Source organism: Tauraco erythrolophus, chromosome 8 (genome assembly GCF_009769465.1).
Source record: "Tauraco erythrolophus isolate bTauEry1 chromosome 8, bTauEry1.pri, whole genome shotgun sequence".
Taxonomy (NCBI): Eukaryota; Metazoa; Chordata; class Aves; order Musophagiformes; family Musophagidae; genus Tauraco; species Tauraco erythrolophus.
This window is the reverse complement of record NC_141472.1, coordinates 41,181,613-41,191,731: the sequence shown is the minus strand read 5'-3', so window position 1 is coordinate 41,191,731 and position 10,119 is coordinate 41,181,613.

Genomic DNA, 10,119 nt, shown 5'->3' with positions numbered 1-10,119 from the left:
GCTGTACTATAGCAATCATTTGAGTAGTGCAGCTGCCACAACAATATCAAATTTTATAGTTAAAAAGCAGTCAAAACTTTAATGGTACAGTGGAGGTAGATATATATTGTGCTATAAATAAACATTATCTAATGAAGAAATGAAACATGTTTATTTTTCCTTGACATATCGTTCAATATCATATATCTTTGCTCCTGCAAGCTGCTATAATAGCAGCCATTATACTTCAGCATGTATAACAACAAAGTCTGTAGTTGTACTAATTATGTTGGATTTAAACGAGGGATGGGAGAACTTCAGACAGCGTGGCCTTGCAAGCAAGGCTTTCATTTCATTAAAGCACTATCTTAAAATGTTATCAGAGTTAACATGTGCTGGCAGAGGTTCTGAAGTTGTTGGGAATGCAGTGAGAAACGAGTGGGTTTTCCCCTTAGACGATGACTTCTGCTGTGATTGTCTGACACAGCGTAATCGATCTGGTGAGCAGGAGACCATGAGAACCGACGTGCTGGTTCAGACGAGTAGCTGCTGCCACATTATTCAAAGCCATGAAAAACCTCTGAAAGGCCACAAGTATGCACAGGTCTAGTAGAGTCAGGCTCATGTCCCCTCCTGAGGTAATAAGTGCCTCAAACGCAGTCTCTGCAAGTGGACTTTTACTGGTGTGCTCACGTTGAGCCTAGGGACACAGCGACAGAGCATCCATCACACCTCTGGAGATGTTCACCTGCCTACCGCACAGAGAGCGAATGAGGGCATGGAAGTGGGGAAGGGATCTTCAGCAAACATGCTAGAAATACCTAATTTTGAAGAGTTTGCAGAACGTGACTCATCATGCCACAAAACATTGTCTGACATTCAAGTCTGTGTTTTTGTGAACATTTTCACTTGAGTCCAGAGCAGAATTCTGAAAGACACCTCCCAGTCACTTCTATCCACCACATCAGGAGCCACTGCAAAGAGCCATCTAGAAACCATGCACTGGGTGCCCTTTGAACGGCACTAAAGTGCAAGGGCACACCAAGGGCAGACCCAATGCAGTCCCATCACTAACAGGAGGTCAGTCCACAGGACCACAACCAGTCGCAGTCTAAGGCTAACCCTAACACATAAACATGGTAGATTTGAGGTCCTCAGTACCACCTACTCTCCTCTTCAGATCCGTCCAACTGCTCCACTGCTCACTAAAATAGCCATAGCCTCAGGCCACTAAATAGAAGACCAAAACCCACAACTACAGTATGTCACAAGATGAGAGAGAGGAGGTGAGAGAGAGGGAACAAATATCCCCAATACCTGCAACACCAGGGAATTCGACAAATAAAGTTCATGAACTCCATCTTTTTAAAAATCCTCCTTGGGAAACTGTGCTTCACCTCCTCATATCAGAAAAACGGTGCCAGAAGCACCCTTGCCAGAAGGGAGATCGCATCCTGCCCGGAGTTTGCCTCCTGTTCAGCATGGGTTTCTCTGAAGGTGACACATGGACACCCTGGTGGGAACTGCAGCAACCCAGGGGAGCTGATCCATCGGAGATCAAATCCCTGACAAACAGCTTACCGCCGTTAAACCTTGTGCGTGCCCACCATCAGAGATCCTCAGGGTGCTTTCGCTTGCCATCAACAGCACATTTATCTGAAAAACCCCATGAGATGCTATAAAACGAACCCAACAGCTGTTAGCAGAAGATGACAAATCCTAGACACCTTTTGCCACATTGCAACCTATACGATTTACTCCATGTTTACAAACAAATTGCTACAGAAAAATATTAAGTCCTGGCATTTAGAGAAGCTCTAGAAATTACTCACTCCCCTGGAATTCTGCATGACAAATTAAGACTATGCTTCGACTCCTAATAAATGTAGCTAGAGCAGAGTTTCATAAACATTCTTGAGATTTCTTCTGTAACAGCTTTATTTTGGCTCCTCACTTTTCCTGCCTAAACAAATGGAAAGGTTGGCTGATATTGTCAAAATACAGCACTTCTCATGAACCAGGAGTCATTTATTAATGTAATTTATTAAGCCTGCATTGTAAAACATAAAATCATATTTCAAGGCGGGGGGGGGGGAGGGGGGGGGGAGGCGACCTCATTACCCTAAGCTAAGATTATTTTCTTTGAAAAGACAAATTATTGCAATTGTGGATTCTGAAAGTGAGATTATGTGCTTCCAGAACTGGCCTTTCAGAGGCCAACAGGGTAAGTTTTAATGAACCGTGCAATGTTGGGTAAGAACAGAACAGATGTTTGCACAACCATCAGGTAGACCTTTGTTTATATAAACACACGGCAGTAGATAATATCTAATACCTTTCTCATGGCTTAAAATAACCTTCCCACTAAAAATACAAACAGGCTTTTTCCCAGTTGTGAACATGCTTAAAATCTAATTAATACACAGCCGATTGCAAACTCACCAAACTGCTCACGCAGGGTCAGACCTGTCATCCAACATCACCTCTTTCATGACACAGTCTTAATCTCCTCCTTTGTCGTTATATTGCAGTTTTTGCTCTAAAGGTTTCTGCACTAAAAAAGTGCGAAGGTGAAGCCATAGTTCAATTCAATTTATTTTTATACTGCCTCTCATACAAAGTCTTTCAAAACGCTTTATAGTGAGAGATAAAATAATCATATAACACTTGCCAGAATTCAGCACGGTGACTTTCAGATGCTCAGGATAAAGCTACGTACCAGGGAGGTAAAATTTAGAAAATTTAGAAATAGCAAGTATTAATAAACACACATTGGTTCCACTGTGCATAGTAATGAGAAGAGGGAAGCAGATCCCTGTTAAGGTACGTTCAAGGCCCTTCCTTTAAGCAGGAGGGTCCCTCCCAGCTCTGAAGATGCACACAGAGATAGAGATATGTGCATGGAGGAGGATGAGCACGGTGAGGGCAGGGGAGCTGCTAGAGAGGGTGAGGAAGGCATCACCCAAAGGAACCCTCTACAGCTGCAGTGGGCACAGAAACGTGACTCAGTTGTTTCTCCCCATACTTAAAGCACCATTTCCATACAGAAAACGAGAAGAAAACTTGAGTCTGTCTTGAGAAAGGAAAGGAAAAAACACAACCAGTCACTAATCTTCATCGTCTGACAAACACAACGCAGGAATAGCCCAGCAACCAGGAAGGGAAACATTTCTCAGGAAAAAAAAATTAAAAAGCCTACAGTGGGCAGCAAAGTAAAACATGTTTATGGCAACACCATTATTGAATTTAACTTAAAATATTTATAAATACTCAGTGTCCAAAATATTAAGCAATGCAATTATTTATAGGGATAAACGTGGAAGCAGGTGCACGCCATGCATTGGCAGTACAGTGTGAGCAGCAGCCTGTGCCCAGGGATGGACAGAGGAGTCAGCAGGTGGGTTTCATTTACTCTGCTAAACCTGTTCTCATCTAATCTAGAGAAAAAGCCCAGGAAAAACTGGTCTCAGGTTTGTAAAGCACCTGTACTCCTATCCAAACAAAACCACAACATCAGAACGACACCCGGTTTATTCCAGCATGATCTCGAGTAGCACAGGAGAAAGATGCTCCCAAAACCACGCTGATCATTAAACAAAGGGTGTTATAAATTCTGTGATATAGTCTTAAATTGTCATTCTAAAAGTTTACTACATCTACAAGGCCCATCATTTCAGAAGCCCACACATAAAGATGCCTGGTAAAAGAGCATTTAAGAAAATATTTGGGCAACAGTTAATATTTCTTCCTACCTATCTTTATGCCCATGCCACTCAACCCAATTCACATCTTTATAATGCACAGTAAGAAAACACAATATATAGTAACTCATTTTCTGACCTTTAATATTTCTGTCATTGATTGTCAGAAGTGAGGACTGCTCTCTATCCTAAGGTGATGGATTATTTAATTAACTATTGACCTTTTCACTATCAGATGTTGACAATGAATGCGCTCCTGTGTAAGCTGCCTCCTCCTCGTGCTGTTCAGTTCTCCACTGCACGTTGATTTGTCTCACGCTTTGGTTTTAGGCCTAACGTTTCTATTATGTTCATTTAGAAACAAGCTGAAGTCTTGTGTTTAGTGAGGAACGCTTTTATGATCTACTGCTTTGAGTTTTCTTCTGAACACCGGCTGTGTTTATAGCAGAATTTATATGAATATTAACAGAATTAAGTCTTTCATAGATAAAATCATTTCTACTGCTTACCTATTACTTAGGTTTCTGGCATGTTTTCAGGACAATTTTTTCTGCACCAGGAGGCAAAACAGCCAACACAGAAAGGAAAATTGCTCATCATCTGTGCACATGGGTCAAGAGATGTCCCAGACCAAAAACTAAGAATCATTTGATATTACAATTTGCCTTTGGGCCCAGCAAAGACTCCAGCCAGGAACATGACATTTATACCGAGCACCTTTAAAAGGCAAGCATTTCAGTACTGTCCCACACGATAGGCAACGGGAAGCCTTGTTTACGCACAAGCAAACTAAAACTTAAGACTTTTTCTCCACACAAAAAAAGAGAAAGGATCCAGATCTTCATCTAGAAGACCTGGGATCCCAGAGCTCCAGTCTCAGCAATTACATATTCAGCAACAATCTTTTTATAAGAGAACAAGGTATTTTCCTCCACGAGCGTGTTGTTGGAACCGAATGCTGAACAAATGATCCGTGCCTCCAGGTTGTCAGAGAGATTTACATGTGACTACACAGCAGTTTGGGTATTCCACTGTGATTTCTCGCCAGGGCCGAGCGAGCTGATTAATCTAACATATTCCTGGTAGAAACTGTCCAGCATTTCTCCAGGAAAAAAGTTTGTAGCCTGGCACACCTTCACAATAAATGTCATCTGCTAATTTCATCCATTCACTCAGAAAACGCTCTTTTTGCCAAACACAGTACCAGATAGAAGTTTAGGGGGCTATTTTGTGTGCTAAAGGGTCATTAATATCTTTTCAAAGTGTTCCACTTCCCTAATTATTTTGATAACTACATAACCATACATTCACTTTGTAGGAAGAAAGTCTGTAGAAGCATCGCTGCAACAGCAGAGAATAACAATTAACAAATTTCCGGAAGGGTTTTTTTACAGCAAATAATCATGTTCCCCTCTCTTTTTTTAATTATTTGGGGTTTTTTTGGTCTGTGAAGCTAACAGCAGCACACACAACAGTAAGTATTCCTACCGCTGATGGATTTGGTAAGTGGGTTTAATCACAAGCTTTCCTTTTGCATCAATCAGCTTTCCCTGTAACCTACAAGAGACCCCTACATATGTCATCCATATAGCCAGATAGCAGAGTTATAAGTCTGATTTTTTGTGATGTTAATGCAATATTATGATAGATATCTATTAGCGGGGGGAGCCGAGTAGCAGACAGACTCCAGCGCCTCTGACAGCGGCTGCTCTTTCTTTGTCAGTGTCAATCCGCGCCGGAATCGCGGGGAATGAGCGAATGTGACAGGAGAGGACCGCACCAATTATGGATGAAGGGATACTATCTACTCCCACTGGTTGATGTGATTTATTCGACGGTCCTTCTGCGTTTGTAGGAGAGCAGATTGTAGCTGCTTATGAAGTGACAAATAGTGCTCAATGACATTGACTGACTTGTCTGATCAATTTTGCTTGTCTGAAAAGTAGCCGCGAATCGCCGTCCTCGTTGAATGACGGTACGAACAGCCCCGGTTCAACTTCCCCCATGTGAAATCTCAAATGCCATTGGAAAACTGATAAAGACGACTCCCTTTAAACAAATAACACTGCAGTCCCATACAAGGGATGAAAAATAGTAACCTTTCCTATGGCCTTGCTTTGAAACATATCTCACTGAAAGAATATTTTGTCTTTGAGACCGCGTCAGTGGGATATTCTTGTTCTTTTATGAGTTCTTGAATATTTGGTATATTTTGCTGGAGAAGCAACGTATCCGATGGAGGGGAAACAAGTGGAGTTTTCTTGCAGGAACCAACAAGGCAACTTTTCATGTATTTGAGTGAAGCTGCCAACTGCGCTGATTTTATTGAGCCTTGAGTCATTAGATTAATTTTTAAATTTGGAGCTCCTGGATTCTGGCAATGATGTAATTCAGCTTTCATATTTAAATCTAGCAGAAAAAGAAAACAGGAAATTCCTGGCCTTGTGGTCAGAGAGCCACTTGAAAATGGGATTTCAGTGAACCCAGTAGGATCAAAATCCAAAAGAAATTGGAAGCCAACCTACAATTGCTGAGGGGTTTTGTTTTTTTTGTGGGTTCTGAGAAATAATCTTGGGACTAAAGGAGCCTGTCAGGACTTTTTAACACTTGGGATTGACAGTACAGGAACTTCTTAGAAATCTGGCTCATTTTTATAGAGCTGTTGTGTTAATAACCTAGTATTGAAAACTGTCGAACTTTCAGTGACTGGTAGGTCTTCTGGCAGAAGGGGCTGTTAAACGTGAAGAGGTGGCAGAGCCAGGCTATTGGGTGTCATATAATTCTCGCTGCCTTTAGTGAGGCTCGGCACGGCCCTTCTGATAATACCGGAATGACACGATAAGGTGTTACTCGGCATGAGTAAAGACTGCACAATACAGCCTTTAAACAAACACTGAAATAAAAACCATTGAGAAACCGTTAACAAATTGCATTTTATCCGGCATTAGACTAGTATTTGTATAAAGTCACAACATCATGCCACACCTTATAAATAATATGTATGATATTTCTTATATGAAGCAGGCACAGGAGTTGCCTGCAACGGGTAATTCTGTGTATAAATATCTACAAACTTGTGAGCGAGTCTACAATATCTATATCTATCAATATCTATATGGTCGTATGTACGCATAAATCAATGCCTGCATGTGGGGGGTGCATGTGCACTGTTCATTATATATTACAATATTAAACTGTTATCCATGCACAAGTATATTTATGTATATATTTCAATTTATTAAAGCTAGGCAGTCCTTTACAGACTTAATAAAGAGCACCAGCATTATAAGCCAAGAACCATTTTTCCCTTTCCCTGTATTATTCAAATTTATTAAACAATATTTCACGTTTGTTTGACACAATGTCAAACTCGGGACTCCTAAAGAACTGCTGCAGCTTTGGAACTGTTATGCTTTCTTGGACTTTAATCATTTTTGGCAAGGCTCCATTTCCTGTCAGAAAGTGAAACAGCTTAGGAATGTCATTTTCACGAAAGAAAACAGAGAGAATCCGAGAGGAAGTTCTCCTCCACTCCAGAGCCCCTAAGATACTCAAACACACTCGCAGGAGGGCTGGAATACATCAAACATTAGCAGAGGGAAAAGGACACACTTTTCCCACATTAAAATACATGGATAAAGTTGAACTTTTGCTAAAAATAGTTCCCATGACTAATCCTATTAAGTTTTTAAAAAATTGGGCCGTATCTCCCTTGAAGTCAAATTGTTTTTTAACTTCAAAATGACATTAGAAAAAGACTCTAAAGTGCCTTTGCTTAAGTCAAAGTCTCTGGAAGATTATTTTTTCCTCTTCTTTTTTATTTTTCTTTTTTTTTTTTTTTTTTTTTTTTTAGGGAGTTATGAAAAATGAGGACAGGAGCACAGATCACTATTCTAAAAGGGCAATTTACCTATTGAAGAGGTGGGGAGTATCCAGTCTCTCCCAGATCATTGCTTGTGATTTACTTTTTAGAAGAGAAGCTCCCTAAGGAGGGAGAAGGTTCAAGGGAGCAGACTGAAACTAACCCTTAGCTCTACCAGCTCAACGCCTACACAAGCTGAGCACAGCCCTCAGGACGGGAGGTGTATAAAGTCCTGCAACACTTTTGGGCAAGAGCCACCTATTTTCTTCATTCAGAGGGCTACTTATGTAAAACACACCTTGACTACTGGCTTGGGTGAGGAAGTAAGCAATGGCCAGGTGGATTTTGAGAACACAACCTACATCCCAGCAGGAAAAAGACTCCACTAGCAAAGTTAGCAGTTCCCACTGCGTCTTGGTCACAGTGGCAGTAAATATAACTAAGGACCTCTGACAACCACCAGATCCACATACAATTTATGAATCCTGTTCGAGGCTCATCTAGGTGGTTTTTTATTAGACCAAACACTCCGGTTTTATCCCGAGGCTTACGCCACATTTGCTTGTTCTAACATACTAGAGAGCAATCCCAAGCCATGGTAATGTCACGGATTTTTCAGAGGGAGAGCAGAAGGATGCTGTCTGCAAAGGAGGGCAAGACTCTGCTTCTAAAAGAAAAGCTATTTGCAGCAGGACACCAAAAGAAAAAGGATATTTAGCTCCTTTGAGGAATTTGACCTAAATCCAAGAAACACTTACACGTGACCAGGAAAGGCAGGTAGATTTATCTGCTGCACTTTCCCTAGAATTAGCTTAAATCCCAAGTAATGGGATTTTTAGGAACCTTACAAACCCCAGGGGGGAATACATTGCTCTATGGGACTGGGCTGCAAGGCAGAGGGTCAGTGAGATTGAACTGGGAGGACACCCCAGCACCATGGTCCACAGGAGCCCCAGAAGAGAACATCCAGCTGGCAAAAGCTGAGCAGAGAGTGACATATCTTCAAGGAAAAGATAAAATCCTACAGGGAAAACACATGACTCATACATATGTCTACATAAAGCACTCATGTTTCCATCTCAGGCACAAGAAAGGTCAGGATTTGGCATGAGTGAAACCCTACCCCAGCTGAAGCACTGGAGAAGGACGTTAGAGAAGGGAAAGTGAAATGAAAACAAATTAATGAACTCACTCAGCAATAAACCTGCATTTTCTGCAGTTTGCAGTTTTTGGATTTTTCTATGAATAGATGAGCACAGAGCACCAGGGGATGCAGAACAGGGCGGTCACAGGAGTTGGTTACTTCCATAAAACTTCACAGCTCCTGGTCTAGAAGGAGAAGGTAGAAGAAGAGGGTAGAAGGCTCTACCTTCTGCTCCACAATGAACAGAGAGCAAATGCGAACAACACAAACATGATTTGAAGGTTGCTCAGGTAGATGCACGCACACATGTCTTTAGGGAAGGGAAAGAGCAGAGCACGTCATGGCAGGAAAACGAACCCCCTCGCATTTGCTTTTTCTCTCTGACTCTTGGGCAGCGCGGGTCAGGTACGATGGGGTGGTCCCAGCATGTTACACACGCACCAGGGGACTGTAAAAACTCTCAGCATCGGTCTACATCTGCTTGCATTGAAGTCATCTCCCCCCACCCACACTTCAACAGCAGCAGAGTTAGGTCAATACTGCAACGCTTGTGAACACGTCGCTCACCGCATCGCTTTTTCCCACTCCCCCCCCCCGAAACCCCTCTGGCAGAATTGTTTTCCTTTCTGCCCCCAGCTGAGCTTTCATGGTGCTCTCTGATGTTCCCACAAGGAATAATTTATTCTCCCAGCCCAAATCTGTGAGATAGGTACCTTAGGTCTTCCCACCAACACTGCTGCCAGTCATCTCGACAGTATCTTCTGCCTCGGATCAGCTTCGCTGCCGAATCTCTAATTCAAAACTAGGACAGGGCATTTGTTTGCTGTTGAAAGTATAACTTTATGTTTGCACTTATAATAAGGTCTCGTAGTGAGTTAGTCACCGAGGAACATTTCCAGTCATTTATTTTTTTCCAGTACAGACTACAGGTTTCCATGGCTATATTCCACGGGAAAGAAAAAAAAAAAAAAAGACATTAAAAAAAATCCTATTTCATATGTAGACGAAATACTTCAAAATCTCAAACACTCAAGCCATCACTAACACATACAATAATATAAACTGGAATGAATTTTCAGGATGTAGTAGGCTAAATCAGCTTTCGGAGCGGCAGGGTTGAAGTGCACTTTGACACCAGCCCTCCCCGTTCCCCTCTCCCCACACCCACTAACTCTTCCTTACCTCCTCTTCTTCTCATGCTTGGCCCTGTCTGACAGCAGCTGGCAATCACTGACCAACACCAGAGGCCACAGATTCATCCAAGCTACAGCTCAGTCTGCACTTCCGACCCATGAGCTCCAAGCACTGTAGTATCAGTCTATATTGTAAACCTCTGAAGTCAACTCATTAAACGTCCCTCCAAAAATCTCCCCGTTCCTCAGCACCCAGTTTTCATTCGAACTTTCTTTTACTTCATGGTGCCATATATACTT